We start from the raw sequence: 16,497 nt of genomic DNA, 5'->3' as shown, positions 1-16,497 counted from the left end.
AGTAACCTTTGACAAATGGCATGTCTTTATTACTGCAAAGAGAACGTGGTCCCCACAGACTGGGTACATGTTTAGACCTTCAGAGCTTAGAGGAGACCACTTTTAGGGCTAGTTTTCAGGAACACCTGGTGCTGGTGGTTTAAGGAGAGGCAGGGTTTGGGATGTGCTCTCCTGCAGTGCTCTGTGCGTTGAAGAACCCGGCTCTGGGCTGGACTCCCATCAGCCGAGCACCGAGGCCACCCAGGAGATGGTGCTCTTGAACCAGCAAACGGCACAGCCCTGACCCAGAAGCATCCTTCAACGCAGCCCTCCCTGTTTTCTTTTTGTGTTGCACGTTATTCTTTGGGATTCCCGTTTTCTTTGGGGAGAAGAATGTGCTGGTGTTGAGCCCGGAGTGTATTCCCCTCCGATCCATAATGCGATTCCCAGGCAGGTGATCCTATGCCCGCGTCTGAAATGACGCTGGTGCTCGAAGGAGGCGTTTTTTCCCTGGACTGCGTGGCTGGCAAGATGCTAGAGCCGAGCAGGGAGCAGCTTCGTGGCTGATTGCCCTGACCGGAGCCTGGGACGTGCTGCACCCAAGCCAAACATCTGCTGGGTGCCGGCTCCATCGCTACCAAGGGTGGTGAACAGCAAGACTGGGTGCAGGGGCTCCCCACGGCCTCCCTGCCATCCCACGGGACAGCCTGTTCCTGCAGACACGTGTCTCGGAAAGGTAAGGGTGGCTCTGTTTTGGCAAGGACCCAGGTAGGGGGATGTGGTGCCATTTGGCTGCTGACTGCCTCTGACGCGTGATGTGCACGGGGACACGAGGGGCTGAGCTGCTGCCGATGCCACGCGGGGGTGCTCAGCTGTGGAGCTCACCCTCCCACCCAGGCTGGTGAGGTGGGAAGAGGGGATTTGGATGGTCTGTTGAGCCCAGAGTAGCAAGAGGTCAGGTGGTTGCGGTGGAGTTTTCTGTTTTGCCATCCTCTCATTGCGTCCAGAAGCTATGGATTTGGCCAGAAAAGACCAGAAGGAGCTGGATGAGAGCAGCAGTGGTCACTGGGCCTTGGCAGAATATTTAATAGAAAAGTTCAGTAAAAGCCTCTTCCCCCACTACAGGAGGGCAGGGTCTCAGTTTTCTTTTTTGCATATGTAGCCATTGGCCTGGGGTTTCATGCAATATAAATCCACCAAGACTTCTACCTGTTTTCTGTCTGGAGTTACCAAAAACAGGTCTCTGTGCATTCAGGCAGGCAGCAAGCTGGTTGCTGGTATGTGTATGGTTTATGAAGCCTGGCTAAATGCTGCTGTGTCCTGCTACAACAGCATTTTGAGTTTGCTGCACCCACAGCTTCGTGGCTGAAGGGAGCATGATGGTGGAGGAGGATCATGCCACCTGTGTGGGATGGCTGCCCCAATGGGGAGTATAGGCTGGGGTGTGAGGATTGCCTGTGCTGCATGCCATCTCCTCTTGCTAAATTGTTAACAATTCAGTGTTTGGCTTTAGCAGCGGCAGGCAGAGCAGTGTTAATTCTCATTGTCTTTTCCATGGAGTTAGGCTGATTTCTTTTTTTATTCCAACCACTTGCTAATAATAAATGATTTAAAGCTCTGCTGACACATCTTGGTCTCTTGCTGCCTGAGCGATCATTTGGCAACTTGTGGAGGGGGAGCTGGGCAGGGGTGTGGTGGCCAGGCTCTCATGCCCAGCAGTAATGAGGTGTGGCAGCAGCAGGGAACCAAAAGAAAACTATAAAGAAGCATCTACCCATTTAGGAATAAGCATAACAGAAATAAAGTAGACTGAAGCAAGTCTGATCAGACACCTTTACTTCTCATGTGGGCTTGAGGTACAGTTCAGCATGCTTTGCTGAAGAGCTGTCAAGTTTTATGGCTGGGACTGGGTGTTGCTCAAGACCAGGCCTTAGGATTGAGTGCAGGAGAGGGTCCAGGCCTCAGACCACAACTTTAGCTCTATCAGCATGGTCCTGTGCATCTCTATGTCAGAAAAATAACCTCTTCCTATGTATTACAGGGGTGTCTTGGCAGGAACTAGGCTGTAACAAGTTTTGTTTTAGGGACTGTGCGTCTTGCACTAAACTCTCTTGGATAAAATAAAGCACTGAGGATCAGCACAGTGACTCAAACCTACGTGACCTCTCTACTCTGAGACTCCAAATCATCAAGCTATAATGTTTCACCCCAAAAACATTGCCATTCTTCCTGATCCAGGAACCCTGCTCCAACAAGAAGGGAGATTGTGTGCCCTCTTTCCTGGTGTCTCAGTGCTTCCTGCATAGTGGGCAATACTGGCTTGGTCTCCCTCATATGCAGCCTCTCCATGTCTAGAAGCAAGTAAGGCAGCTTCTATCACAGGCTTGTTGCTGGTGTGGGTTATGTGCTCCAGGTCTGCCTAGTTGTTGCTTTTGGCAGACCTAAGAAAGGTGTAGGTACCTACCTACTCAGCCTGGATCAGTGTCATAAGCAGATATGAGATTTCAGATGAAAGTTCCCTTTTTAGGTGCTTAAATACTGACATCCTGAATTTTTTGGTCCTTGATCTTAAGCAGTGTGCAGGAAGGAATTCAAGACAAAATTGTATCTGAAGCTGCTAGCAGTCATATTAACATAATATGGTCCAGTAACTCAGTGAGAGATAAGGCACTGAAAAGCGATGGTGAAATTTGAACTTCAGAATATTAATATTTTGATAATGTTGACAGGGTTTGTCAAGAAAGATCCTGATGGAAGAAAAGTACCAGAAGAAAAACCCTTAAAGATGCCATGAATTGAACTTCAGAACAACAATAGAGTCTGGAGGGCACATACATTGCTAACAAAAAATAATACTAGGCAGGCAAGGAGTAAACCAGTACAGCTGAATGGCAGGCTTGAGAGGTTTTATTGTTGTTTCTCTCTTTTCTTTTTTTTGTCTGATGGGAATCCTTTCAAATTTGAAAACGTAAGCTTAGATTTCCTATACATCGGTGCATTAATTAGCGTAAATACTAGATGAGGGAATTAAAAGGAAATACAAGTACACTGCAAAATGCTAGAGGTATGAAATAAAAATGCTTTAGGTTTATTATTCTGTCAAGAGATAATTAATTAGTAGTTCAGAAACTGGATCACTGAAGATTAAAGATAGAAATTAAAGAAGATAAAGACATTGCTAAGAATCTAAATGATTTCTTTGCATCAGTCTCCAGCGCAGAGAATATTAGAGCCATTCCTACTGGGACTTGCTCTTTTCCAGTAATCAGGATGTGTCAGAAGAAGAGTTGGAACAAATCAATAATTTAAGAAGCAGTAAGTCACCAGCTCCAGATGGTACTTTGAAGAGTTCTGGAGGAACACAGTATGAAATAGCTGATCTTTTGCAAAAAACATGCCCTCCCTAATAAAAATAGCTATTGTGTTGGAGGAGTGGGAGGTAACAATTACACCTGTGGTTACAATCAGGATTGAGATAATCTGAGGAAGCATACCCTCTTTACCCAGCCATACGTTTATACTTTATAAACTGGATGAAAAGAGAGTGGGAAGTGGGGAAAAAAATAGTAAAAGAAAAGGGAAGATGTTAACATGTTAGGATCTAAAGAGAAATATTTCTGTAAATTAAAATTGTGCCTCACCCATTATCTATTATAATTTCAATCAGTCTAATCTAGTTACGGATGTGAAAGAAGCAATTGCTGAGGAGCATCAGGTACCGTGGCTACTCTGCAAGATGTCAATGTGCTTGGGGGATTGGAACCCCCCAGGCTGGGTGACAGCACTGCGTGGTGACCCTTCCTGCAGGTAGCACCAACACAGCAGCTTTTTGGTGAACAAATGCATGGGGCAAGAAAAACTTCAACAAAACTATCACCTCCAATTTGTTGGGTAAAGCCTGGGTCTGGTCACTGAATCCTCCTTACCTCTGTCAGTTGCACCTGATGGAAGTGTGTGTGTATATATATATATTTAAAGACAGATTCAATTAGCTGTGTAAAAGGAGGCATTTGGTGCTAGGGAAGCAAAAAATGAACATGTCAAAATAACTTCAGGGAAAAAAAGACGAGAGACAAAATACAATGACTTTCAAATTCCAGACATGAATGAATTAAATAAGTTTTAATGTCAAGGCTTTGTAACAGTACCCTCATGTTTACAAGGGATGATTGGGATGAACTGAGAGGAAAATGTCATCAGAATTCTTACATTTACCCTTAATCACATGTGTTGTTCTTTTTTTGTATTTTAATTTTATGCAATTTGTGATGATCTGTGGCCTCCTCACTGTGTTCTTAGATCCCATACACTGGTGTAAAGGCACCCCCCTACTTTCATGCTGTCAGAAGGTTGACTAACTGCCCATGTTACTTGGGGAAAAAAAAAAAAAAGCGAGTTAGTGGAAAACAAGCATCTTTTTACAATATAGAAATGATGCTTTTACTGCGTGATAGAATGGTTTGGGTTGGAAGGAACCTTAAAGATTGTCCAGTCCAGGCCTCGTGATGGCAGAACAGAAGGGGACAACCGCCTTCTTCAACCTGCTGGCTCTGCCTGTAGGATGGGATGTTTTTCTGCTGTCTTTTTCTGCTGTGGTTCCTACCTGTCCCTCCAACAGGATAGATCACAGGACTGTTATGTCCTTGTTTTTAATTCTTGTCCTTTGCTTTTGCCCATGTGAGTTCTCCTACTCCTATTTCTTCCGATTTCTGTTTCCATGTATCCCTCCTGTACTCATAGGATCTCTCCTTCCTTTCCTCCCTGTCCCAGTGTGTGAAGCTGCTGCTGCTGCCCCCCATAGCACTACCAGCTCACAGCTGTACTGACTCTGGTGTAGATCCAGAGTCAATCAGGACAGCACTGCTAATTAGAAGGCATAGGATGATATGCCTTGCTTTTGAGATCTGTGCATCTCAATTGATGTGTGCTCTGTCATTTGGGAAATGCTGATTTATAGTAACACTAAATGATACATACTAAAAAAAAAAATGGATTTACAGGCTTCTGGAATAGCCCTGCTGCTTTCTCTGCTCTGTTCTGTACAATTATTTTCACATCAGTAGGCTCCAATCTACAGCATTTCTAGTGTTTCATTGGGCATTTGGTAGGGAACAGTGTCAGCCACAAGATGCCAGGAGAAGCATTATATTTATAGGTGATAAACTAGGCTGTAGATTTTAAGAAGTATGTGTTTCACCCTTTCATTTAAATTTTCTGTGCAGAGTCACAGAAGGGAGGAAAGGATGGTGCAGAGGTGCTCAGAACACCTTTAAATTAGCTAATTTAGATGCAAGATCAGTCTAGCCATGGTAGCACAGAGCAGAGCTGGCTGATTCACTCAGCCTCCCAAGTCCCGAGGGTCCTGCTGCTCAGCTGTTCCAGGGCTCTTCTGTTGGAAAAGTCTCCCTTCTGTTACCACAGGATGCTGGGGCTGGTGTTGTCACACAGTAATTCAGCTGCTTGGCACAGCAGAAAAGGTGCAGGCTTGTGAGCTTTTTCCAGATTCAAGATCTGCAGTAGAGTTAAATTGCTAACCCTTCAGGCTTGTTAAGTTTGGGTCACTCCTTTTCATTTATGAAACACCCATAACTGTCATGAGCTTGAAAGAACTAAAACCTTGCAAATATGATCTGCTTGTGTATCAATACCATCATCTAGTGCTTTTCTCGAGCTGGTTTCCATGTTGAAGTCTCAGACGAACCTGCAGTCATCTTGTTCCCTCTGCATCAGCAAAACAGCAGGTAGCTCTGACATCTCTGCCCACAGCCAAAACTGCTCTGGGCTGGGTAACACAATAAGGTGTCAGAAATTGTGATGATCGAGTGATCCTCAAAACCACTTTATTGATCAGTAAGACAAAGAAAAATTTCCTCCTTAGTAGGAAATGACAATTATAGCTATAGTCTTGGGGGAAATCTTTGTGTTTGTTTTATTATCAATAACATCTGAACTCTCTTGAAATGTCTAAGTTGTGAATATTTGGCTTTGCTCCAGCTAGCAGAAAAACACAAATGTTTTCTGATAATCCTTACTAGAATACGGCAAATGGTAATGATGTATGTAGTGATTTCCCACCCTTTTCACACCCATAGTGGAAGTTTGGGTCTTTGAGTTGGTGGAAGGAAGCTGCAGCTATTTTTTTTTTTTTGCATGGTCAATTTGATTTCCAGAACTGCTGAGTTCAACAGCAACTGTAGGTGCTTGATTGATTTTAAAAATCAAGCTCAGTTTCAAAATTCAGACAAAGGGCAACAATGGTTTACGTTGTAATTTTAGCACTGAAGATGAAAGTTGTTCCACCCTTTAGAGGGAACCTCTTATTTTAGGGGTTATTAATATCAAAATTTTGCTGCTTGAAGTCCTTTCCACTTTGAGGTAAACTAAACTCCACCAAGAATCACAGTGCCTAAGTTCAGCATGAAATGAGACTGAATAGGTGTCTCAATCTCTAGAGATTATTTTTTCATGCTTTTTTTTTTTTTTTCATATGGAGATCATAAACAGCACACAATGGAGCTCTACAACATCCTACCTAAAGAGTACTGGGAACTAGTGTTCAGAGAGGACAACACAAACTGATCTGAATTTTACTTGGTAGGCAAATCTTTGTTTCGTGATGTGAGTAGTTGGGTTAATGCTTTCCTTAGTTCACTGTCTTGCTTTGATTAGTGTTTGAAATTCAGAAGTCAAACTGATCATAATTTTACTTTTTTATTTATTTTATACTTCTACTACCCATTGACCTTGTTCAGTTGCCATCTTTTTTTTTTTTTTTTTTTTTTTCAATCTGGATGTCTTCATTTAGGTTGGAAAATAAGTTTATCCTATGCTGGTATACAGAATAGTTCTAATACAGAATAGTTCTAGGGAGTCCTGGAGACTGATTTCTGGGGACTTACTTGACTTTGAAATCAAATCCTGGAGGATGGATGTATAGAACTATAAGTGGTTTCTCAGAGTTGTTGTTGTTGTTTTTTTTTTTTTTTTTCTCCCCCCTCCTATTAGTTGACTGCAGCTGAGCGATTCACTCAGTTAACTTTAGATTGGCTCATGAGATTTAAGAGCCTTCAATACACTTATATTTTAAATGTCTCTTTTTATTCCTTTATAAACAGACAGTTGAATGGTAATGAGTTTGAACCCGAAGTACCTATTTGCTTTACCACATTGAAGTACAACTGAAAATATCCAAAGTTTTGTGTAGCTGTTAGAAAGTGTTTTACTGTTTTTCAAGCAGTGCTGCTGCTTTGGATTATATATTCCATCGGAGCTCAACAAATGTGCATTACTTTTATAATAATAATAATAAAAGCCTGTATACGTTTTCTGATTAAAATCAAAACGAGTCTTGCATTCTTTTGTAATTAGGGTAGAGTGAGCAGTTCGGGAGGAGACCCTGACCTCCTACAGCAGTTTATTGTGGCTGCAATTGTGATGCCAGAGCAGGAATTGGGAGACCCTTTAGACTCCATTACAGATTCTGTTGGAAATAATTCCTTGAGCTCCAAGGCTCAGGTTCTGTATCCTGTTGCATCAACAATTTAATGTGTGTGTTTGTTTTTAAATCAATGAACTAACACTGATTAACCAACTGAGTAGGGTTTGTCCTTGATTGTGTTTCATCCACTGTGCTCCAATTAGAGTGAGCAGTGTCATTTGGTTTGTTTTTGCTGTCTGTGGGTCCTCCTTGAGAAAAGAGGCTGTAAGCGGTGGGATTCAAGGTAGAATGTTCTTTTGGTGTGCTTCTGTGTCACAGCTGGCAATGGTCCCCTGAGAGGAGAATTGGGAAAACCTTGGTGTCTTCATGGAGGGGTCTACATGTGAAACAGCATTCTGTGCTTTGATTTTAGTCAGTGATAATTAATCAGTACTGCCAGTGGGGTTCAAAGAGGTGTGCAGGCACCTGGGGAGCTTGGTTCAATTGCTTAAGCAATTGTGCCTGGTGCCATTTGAGATACCTTGGAGTAAGTGGGACATTCATAGAGCATTGCAGTGTTGGCATAGGACTTCTGTTGTTTTGGAGTGGCAGCTATGGGCTCTAGCAGATGCCTTCAGATGTCAATTTACATGTCCTGTACCTACATGACACCTTAATCAAGGCTAGGTGTCTGCTTGAGGGAAAGAGGTTCTCAAGGATCTGCATATGGTACTGGTAAAATCTTACAGCAGTAGGAACCTGAACATATCACTCACTTATAGACACCTGGGTGAACACATCTTCACCTACAAATGAATGTGGTCCCTTATGGCTACAGACACAGATCTAGTTCCTGGAGACATTTGGAGATGAATATCTAGGTAAGCAGATCCAGAGGGCAATCTATTCAGCCTATTTTTAATATCTATTACAGGATGAAATGAATTACCTTCCGAAAGTGACTTTCAATCAAATTGACTACAGAGAGACACCAGGCATTTTAGCTGTTTAACTCACAGGTGGCTGAAAGACAATAAAGAGTATCCCACCTTTAGTTCAAATGTAATCTTTTTAACTCACTAATTCAGAAAAAAGTGTTATTCAGAACAGCACAGGATAGGCTGTATGGGAAACCCATTAATGATACTCTGAATCTCAAGAGCATTTTAATTATTTCTAACTTTTCAAAATGAAATTGGCTTCAAGTCAGTTGGAATGGAGATGAGCATATGATAAAGGCTGTTTTCCCTTCTCCTGATAAAACTTTACACCTCAGCACAGAAAAACTGTGAAAATAAGAATGCTTCCTTGCTCTAATCCTCTGGACAATTCTAGTCTTCACAGCTCTGGGTGGTGATATCTTATCTTCTTCCTCTATATTTCTCCTTTCTGAAAAAATGAAAATACCACAGCTTCACTAAGGTTGGTCTGGGAGACGTACAAACTATGAGGGCTGCCATGGGATTGACTGGAGAACTTTAGTGTGGGAGTAATGACATTTTCAAATTAAGGCTGGCTGGCTCAACACTCTTTATAGGCTTGTATCTCATTTAGAAGCTTCTGTGAATTATATGGTCAAAGTTTTAAAAGGAGGTGGGAAGGAAAAAACTGGGACAACTGAAAAAGTGCAACGATAAAGGTCTGAAAAGTGCCACAGTGACAGTATATATCCACATGTATATCCACCCAGGGGACATGGGGAAGTCATAGCAGCAAACAGGTAAATACTTAGTGGCTGTGAACTGAGTTAACTCCAGTGGGATGAATTTTACTTATACCAATGAGAATCCAGTTCTCCCTAGTGTAGGCTGGTGGATTTTGCTGAGATGGCAATGGTGTCCATCTTTAAACAATATTATTTTACCTCCCTAGTCCGGAATGTAACATTCCACAGGTGCTTGGATTAGTTTGTCTATATACAGATAAAAAGATAAAGAGAAGGATTTGAACTTTAAATGGACCTCAGTTATTTATTCTTGATTTGCGTATACATAGAAAAATGCACATTTATTTGTCACGTAGTGTACTTAGAGCTGTTGGGATGAATGAGCCAAGCAGATCCTGGCAGCCAGCAATTTCCTGATGGTCACTGTTCTACGCTTCACAGAATCACAGAATCTCTAGGTTGGAAGAGACCTCAAGATCATCGAGTCCAACCTCTGACCTAACACTAACAGTCCCCACTAAACCATATCCCTAAGCTCTACATCTAAACGTCTTTTGAAGACTTCCAGGGATGGTGACTCCACCACCTCCCTGGGCAGCCCGTTCCAGTGCCTAACAACCCTTTCAGTAAAGAAATTCTTCCTAACATCTAACCTAAAACTCCCCTGGAGCAACTTTAGCCCATTCCCCCTCGTCCTGTCACCAGGCACGTGGGAGAACAGGCCAACCCCCACCTCACTACAGCCTCCTTTAATGTACTTATACGCTTAGCCATGTGGAGGGGCATGTGCTTATAAGCTTATCTGTATGGACTTCTAAGGGAACTGAGCAACAACATGATACTACCAATTTGCTCTCTGTATTACTGTGGTGCCTTGTTTATAAAGGTCCTAAGTGGTTCACAGCTTGTAATGAAAAGAGGGTCACGACAAACATGATGCCAGGAACTGTGCCAGGCTGCTGAAGCCCAGCACTGGCAAGGGATTCGTACAGCAGCTCTCTGGCAAAATCAAGAACAGAATCCAGATTCCTTGGTCACAGCTCTACACTGCAAAAACAAAGCTCTGTAACAGTCTTGCATGTACACAGGAGTAGGTAGTCATCTAGGCAGTCCAGGTTTACCACTATACTTGCTGGTGGTTATTGTAGCCAAGAGTGCAGTCTACTAAAGCTATTATCAAGGTTCACTCTGCAAATAACTGTGATGCCAGCATTTCTAGTTGCTCTGGAGATCTGCTAGGCTGTGGTATGACTTCAGCACAAGCACACAGCAGAACTCCTCTTTTCTGGGGCCACCTAGGTACTGCATTCATGCCCAGTTCAAGGAAACGATATAATCTGATACCTCGTGTTGTGGGGAGCTACCCTGGCATCTAGTGGTCAGCCACAAGTGGTGGTTTTTGATCAGCTCTGTTCCCTTTATCTAGCTTCTTATCAGGGCCTGGAGCCTGGAATAGAGCAGAAATCATGGTACTGGCAGAACGCTTCTCAAGGTCCCCTGGGGGAACAATGGGGATGATGGGTCTGTTAAGGACAATATTTCACATCAACAGCCTGTATCTCAAGCTTGAAATACTTTGATCTCAAATCCAAATTTGCCTCCTGTATGAATGCAGGAGAAGGCTGCGTCCAGCTGTAATTTTGAGATGATCTGTGGCCCACTTGAAAGGGTTCATCAATTTTCAGATGCATTTTTCAGTGTAATTTTCAAATAGGTTTTTAGTCAGTTCAAGTTTTACTACTTCATTTTTATGTTTTTAGTTTAAGATTGAACCCATTCCCTTAAATTGCTGAGATCTTCAGTCCATATTCAGTTGCAAATGTCCTTAACATGTAAATGCTCATAGGAGCCTGCTTTCATTTTCTTCCTTCCCACTGAAAACAGCATTTTCTTCTGCTAGAGTAATGTAAACGTAGCTAGCAGGGTTTTGTTGAGACTTAAGTTTTGCACTATCATAAACAAAATCAAAGAACTTTCTGACAAACTCTGGATGATGAAGTGTCAGGATTAGCCCAGGATTAGTGAGGACATGCAGTGCAATGACCTTGTTGTTTGTCCCAGCACCATCCCCACTGGATGCTTTCCTGGTGGGCTTTGGCATCCCTTGCAGTCTTGCTGAGCCTCTCCTCTAGACTCGTGCAGCTGTATTGAGTTTTTTTCAATATTCTCTTGAATATTAGGAAGTTTTGTCCTGTTTAATTCCTTCCTCCTGAGGGAAGGTGACCTTAATTTTCCTCCCCCCCTTTTTTTTTCCTTACTCTGAGTATTATTAGATGTTAGCACAGATGTGTCAATCTTACCAGCTTATTTAGCCTTCCATTTAGTTCTTCCAAATCTTTAAGGTGCCTTTCTTCCTATTTCCACTCTTCTCTATCCGTATATTATGTTAAGCTTCATGATTCTTCAGGGTACAGTGACATAAACATAGCTTAAATTGTAATAATGAGTTGAACGACATTCCTGTGGCCCCAGGTTTTAGAGAGAACAAGTTCTGCATCTGAAAATAGACAGATTATGGCTTTGGTTTTGCCTTAAAACATTCAAACCTATTTAATTTTTGCAGTTATTTTCAATTTTCAAAGTTCATTGCACTCTTTCAGATTATTAGAATCTGGAAGGCAAAACTCCTAGAATTTCATTCTTCATTTATTTATTTTTCACTGAAAAGACGCATCTTCCAGTAAAATAATTTACTGTTGTTGTATGTTACTAGTGAAGCACGTGCTGCTGTTGCTGAAACAGCTAGAAGAGAAGGTCTGGTGAGCACTGTGAGAGGGGAGCCCCAAGTCTCCCTGGGTCTGTGCTGCCTTCACTGTCCTGTGGGATGTGACATGGGTGTCTGCCATGTGTGACAAGCAGGGCAGAACAGGCACATGATAGGATGTGAACTCTTTTGGTCTTCTCTTGTCTGCAGATTTTTTTTTCCTGTCCTAGAGAAGCTGTTGAAGGTAAGCATGCAGAAGGAAGGTGATGATGTTTTTGGCATCCTGAAGTGGGGGAAGATGATGTGACAGGATTGTGCAGTGTAGCTGAAGGTGTGATGCTTTCTGATACTCCTGATGAATTCACAGCAGTGGTTTCCCTTCTGTACCTCTGTGTCGGTGCCTTTGTCAGCTCAGCCCTCCAAGCACTTTTTTTTTTTTTTTTTTAAACCATTACAGAAATCTCTTGCTTGTAAAATTCCATGGGCAGAATTAGATTGAAGCTGCCCAGAAATAAAGCGCCTCTGCCTTCACATCTGCTTTTACTGCTTCCTGTAATTCTTTGAGTTGATTTTTGCCATCCCTTCACTCCTCCAGGTGCTGTCACAGCTTTCATACATCAGCACAAAGCTCAGGCAGCCTCATCAATCATCCGGCCTGCTGCAGGGCAGCAGGTTCCTCGGCAGGCACTCCTTGCTGGAAGGGGAGATTTCACTCAGTTTGGGCTGGTGAGAAGAGCAGTTGATGTTGGCAGTGGAAATAAAGGAAAATCACAGTCCTGTGCACACTAGGGGTGGCCAGCTCTGTCACTAGAAAACACTATCGCTCTTTTTGGAAAAATACTTCTAACAAGTGAGCCCATTCTTACTATTAGTTTGGATCATGACAGGAAAATAAACTCTCCTGTGCAGAAGATGCTGGTTGTCCTTCAGTTATGTAAGTTAAGGCTTTGGCTTCTGGGCTCTCACTGATTGCTGAAAGCCTCCTTTTCTCTGTACTTTTCCAGCTCATTTGATAGAGGTATATATTTTTTAATATACCTTCTATTAAAAAAAAAAAAAAGTATTAATTACACAAATACTTTGTGCAGAGGAAGGTCCATGTCAAAAGGTTTAAGCTTTGGGTTCAATTTGGATGAGTGCCTGAAATACAGTTCTGAACCAGTGACAGCCTTTGAATTTATAAATATTAATGCCCATCTGGGATTCTGGTCCGAAGCAAGAGCAAGACTTTTATTCTGTTCAGGTTTCTGCCTCTCTGCTTGTCACCACAGCAAATCAGTCCTCTCCAGGCAAGCAGCAAGTGGCTTGACTAACAACCATGTAGCCTTTATTCTTTCTTCCCAGTGGTTTTGGTGAGCACGGCCAACGTCTGTCATTCAAGCCGATGACTTGAAAAGGCATTTGATGTTTTTGAGGACACTTGCAAAATTTAATACAAGTCATAATTCTTTGGAAATCTGTCTGTTCCAAGCTGGCCCAGGTTAATCAAGGTGGGGTGAAATTTCAGCATCTGCCAAAAAACTACACAGGGGCAAGTGTCCAGCCATACCCAAGCATTTATCCAAAGAAACCAATGCCCAGGATCCAAGTTCTCAAATTGGACAAATTACAGTCTGCAAACAGCTGAAGGTATGACAGCAGGACAGGAATAATGCTATAGTTACAATAAAAAATGTGGAAAAAGGCTAATGTATTAAAATATTCAGAATTTATTTTTTTCTTGACATCTCCCTAGAAAAACGCTATAGGATTTAGAACTGATATTGAGCAGATGAGTAAAGCACTGGATTTGGGGCTGAATATGTTATGAAGGTATGAAATGAAAAGGGGATTTTATTTCTGAAAAATTGGAAGGATTCTAGGTGGAAGTGTCTGTGCCATGTGCAGTGTAAACAGGTGTGTCCTTTCTGTTTGCTGTGTGCATGCTTTTGTGTGAACTTGCCAGTTCCTGCTCCAACACAGATAGCTGTGCTGTAATCTCATGCTACCAGGCTGTCTGGGTGGTTTGGGGAATTTTCAGCTTCTGCTAAGGCTGGAAATATCAACAGAACAGGGCATTTTGTGCTAGTTGGGGATTTCTGTTTCTGGTGTCATGAAAGACAAGACAGACAAAACATCATTCTGATTCCTCTATACACTTGCTATGGTTTTAAGCAAAGGACTGAGGGCATTCAGCTATATTTTATGCTGAAGAAACTCTACTTTTATCTGCAAAAAGGTGAGCAGAAGTAGGAGCTTCTTTTCTTAACCACCTATGATTGAATACTGTTAGTATTTAATACTGTGTTCAATCTCAGATAATTGCTAAAGTGTGCTGAACTACTCTCTCAACTTATCCACAGGCAATTAATAATATTGATCACCTTACATTGACCTTGTGAGTTAATAACTGTTTTTTTTTTTTTTTTTTTTTTTTTTCCCCTGATTTCCCTTGATGAATAGTGCTTTCTAAATGCCAACATATAATTTTGTCAAGTTGTCAGATCACAGGGGCTGATGCTGCAGACACTGAAATGTACCTCAGTGCTTGCTGCTATGGCTGCTCTTAAGGATTTCTGTTGATCCTAATGTCCAGAATGAGGGCTGGGGGGAAGGAGAAAATCTTTTTACAGGGTTTGGCATGGGGAAAGCCTTTGAAACGCTTTGAAGTCTACAGAAATTAGTGTGTATGAATCAAATTACCTTAGAACTGTGTAGGATACATGTGCAGGGGGCTTGGGGTTTGTTGCTCTAGGTGATCTCTCTGGTACAAGGGAGCAGCCGCACAGTTTGCAGTCCTCATTATTCATTCTGATAGTGAGCTTAGAACAGAGATCTCATTCAGATTTCCTGCCAAGTTCAATTTGTTGTTAATTTTGTTTTTCTTAAATGGGTTGAGGAAAATGAACTTTTGTTTTCAGAATATGAATCACAGGAATTAGTGCACTAAGACCATCTTCACCATATAGTTGCTTGGAAAGAAATAGGTTAAAGGAGGAAGATTCTAATTTTAGAAGTAATGAAGGTCTAAAGTCATGACACTGATCAAAGAATCATAGAACAGCACAGATTGGAAGGGACCTTGATATATCATCAGGTCCAATATTTCACATGAAAATGAAACCCAGATGACATACAGCACCCTATCCAATTGCACCTTGATACCATACACTTCACTCTTCCTCTTTTGGACTTTTTTTTTTTAAGTGTGTGTTTGGTATAAAAACTGCTAGATGCAAGGGTTATGTGGTGGCGCTCTCATGAATCTTCACTCAGAGGAGGAATCCATGCTATTCTTGACAAATGAGAGGGACCCAAAAGTCACCATCATAGGGTTAAAATGAGCCAGAGACATCTTGCTCGAGCATGGCATTACTCTCAGTTCCTTTTAAACTAGGCCTTATTTTCTCCCTCTAATAATAAAGCTTTTTTTCCAAAGTCTTTTCAAACACATTGGTTGAGACATAAATTGTTCTAATTATCTATGTTATCACTTCTCATTTGGAGGGACCCTGAGAAGTCTTTTTGCTCTAGGTATTCTAGACAGCACTGTGACTGGCCATGAACAAACTGTTCAGTTCTGGTTACCTTTTATTTATAGGCTGCCCTGCTTTACCTAATCCTCACCTTGTTAACTTTGTCTTATAAACAGTGTTCTTGTTTTTTAGGATATTCCTCTAAAATCTCTGTAGCACTGTGCCTCTTCACTCACATGCATTCCTCTACAACAAAATTTTCTGTTGAAATCCCTACCAGAACAATCACAACAGCTGCAGGAGTGGAAAGCAGTGAATTTGGGAAAAGACATTCCATTAATCTTTTTTTTTTTTTTTTTTTTTTTTTTTTTTTTCTGTAGCAGAGAATGAGAACAAATCTTGAATGTCTTGAAATGGTACTACCAACCCAGTGCCTGGTATCAATAAGAGAAGCTTTGCAGAACTGTATTATCCAAGAGATGTGTAGCAAGGGAGGTTGGGGGGAAGAAATATCCCTCCTCGCATCAGTTTTCTTACACTAGTATTGAAACCCATTGACAGAGTTGTCTGTAGGAACAATGTGCTGATAATCTTACTGCTGTAGATGAAGCAGGGCATGTTGTCCTGTGATGGCAACAGCCCAGCACTGGTCTCTAGCTCTGATTTGTTTCCCCCCTAGACATGTATATCCGCCCCCCTCCTCTTACACAATTGGCAGCACAATCTCTATATCTTTGCAAAAAGTATCTTGACAAACCATTCAAACGCCAACTCCTCTGTGCCTCTGTACTTATTTATCCCCTCCCCGTTGCGTCTTTAGCTAAAGCAGATTATTGCAAAATCCATTTAAAAAGCACAGCACTTTTATTCTGAAAGATATCTAGAGGGCAGCAAATCCAGAGGGAAATCTCATCCTTCAGTGAAAACAAAACCTCCTCTTTTATTTTATTTCTGAAAAAAAATCAAGTGCAGTGTTACATAAAACCTTTTATTTCTCTACACAAAGCAGCAATAATATCTCTATAAGGCTGAGATATAATCATACCTGGGAGCAAATTTTTAATTTGATTAATGCTTACTGTAGTGGGCAAAGATTCTGAAGTTCAGGTGTGAGTTATGAAGAAACTGCTCGGCCATCTAAAATCGTATCTGAAAGCAAATGTATTTTTAGAATACTGCTGTGTAACGTGGAATGCTCTGAGTTATTTGTTCATAACTGTAGATGATGTGGAAGATATATTTAATTCAATATTAAGATGGTACTTCTGATTGCAGT

At 41.7% G+C, this 16,497-nt stretch overlaps 1 protein-coding gene across 16 annotated transcripts in view; it reads left to right on the top strand.

Moving 5' to 3' along the window:
* Positions 1 to 16,497, top strand: part of TUNAR (TCL1 upstream neural differentiation-associated RNA) — a 161,384-nt gene that overhangs the window by 2,781 nt on the left and 142,106 nt on the right. For 2 of the 16 annotated variants that reach the window (XM_068682833.1, XM_068682829.1), the window contains exon 2: positions 6,473 to 6,573. The exons of 10 other annotated variants lie outside the window; for them this stretch is intronic. The gene's annotated coding sequence lies outside the window, so the exon portion shown is untranslated. Of the gene's footprint in view, positions 1 to 211; positions 716 to 6,472; positions 6,574 to 16,497 lie in introns of those variants that run through there. 4 more of the 16 variants (XM_068682830.1, XM_068682828.1, XM_068682832.1 and 1 more) reach the window with 3 other exon arrangements.

Source organism: Anas acuta, chromosome 5, assembly GCF_963932015.1.
Source record: "Anas acuta chromosome 5, bAnaAcu1.1, whole genome shotgun sequence".
Classification (NCBI taxonomy): domain Eukaryota; kingdom Metazoa; phylum Chordata; class Aves; order Anseriformes; family Anatidae; genus Anas; species Anas acuta.
The sequence above is the reverse complement of the archived record's forward strand: the minus strand, read 5'-3'. Positions and strand labels throughout refer to the sequence as shown.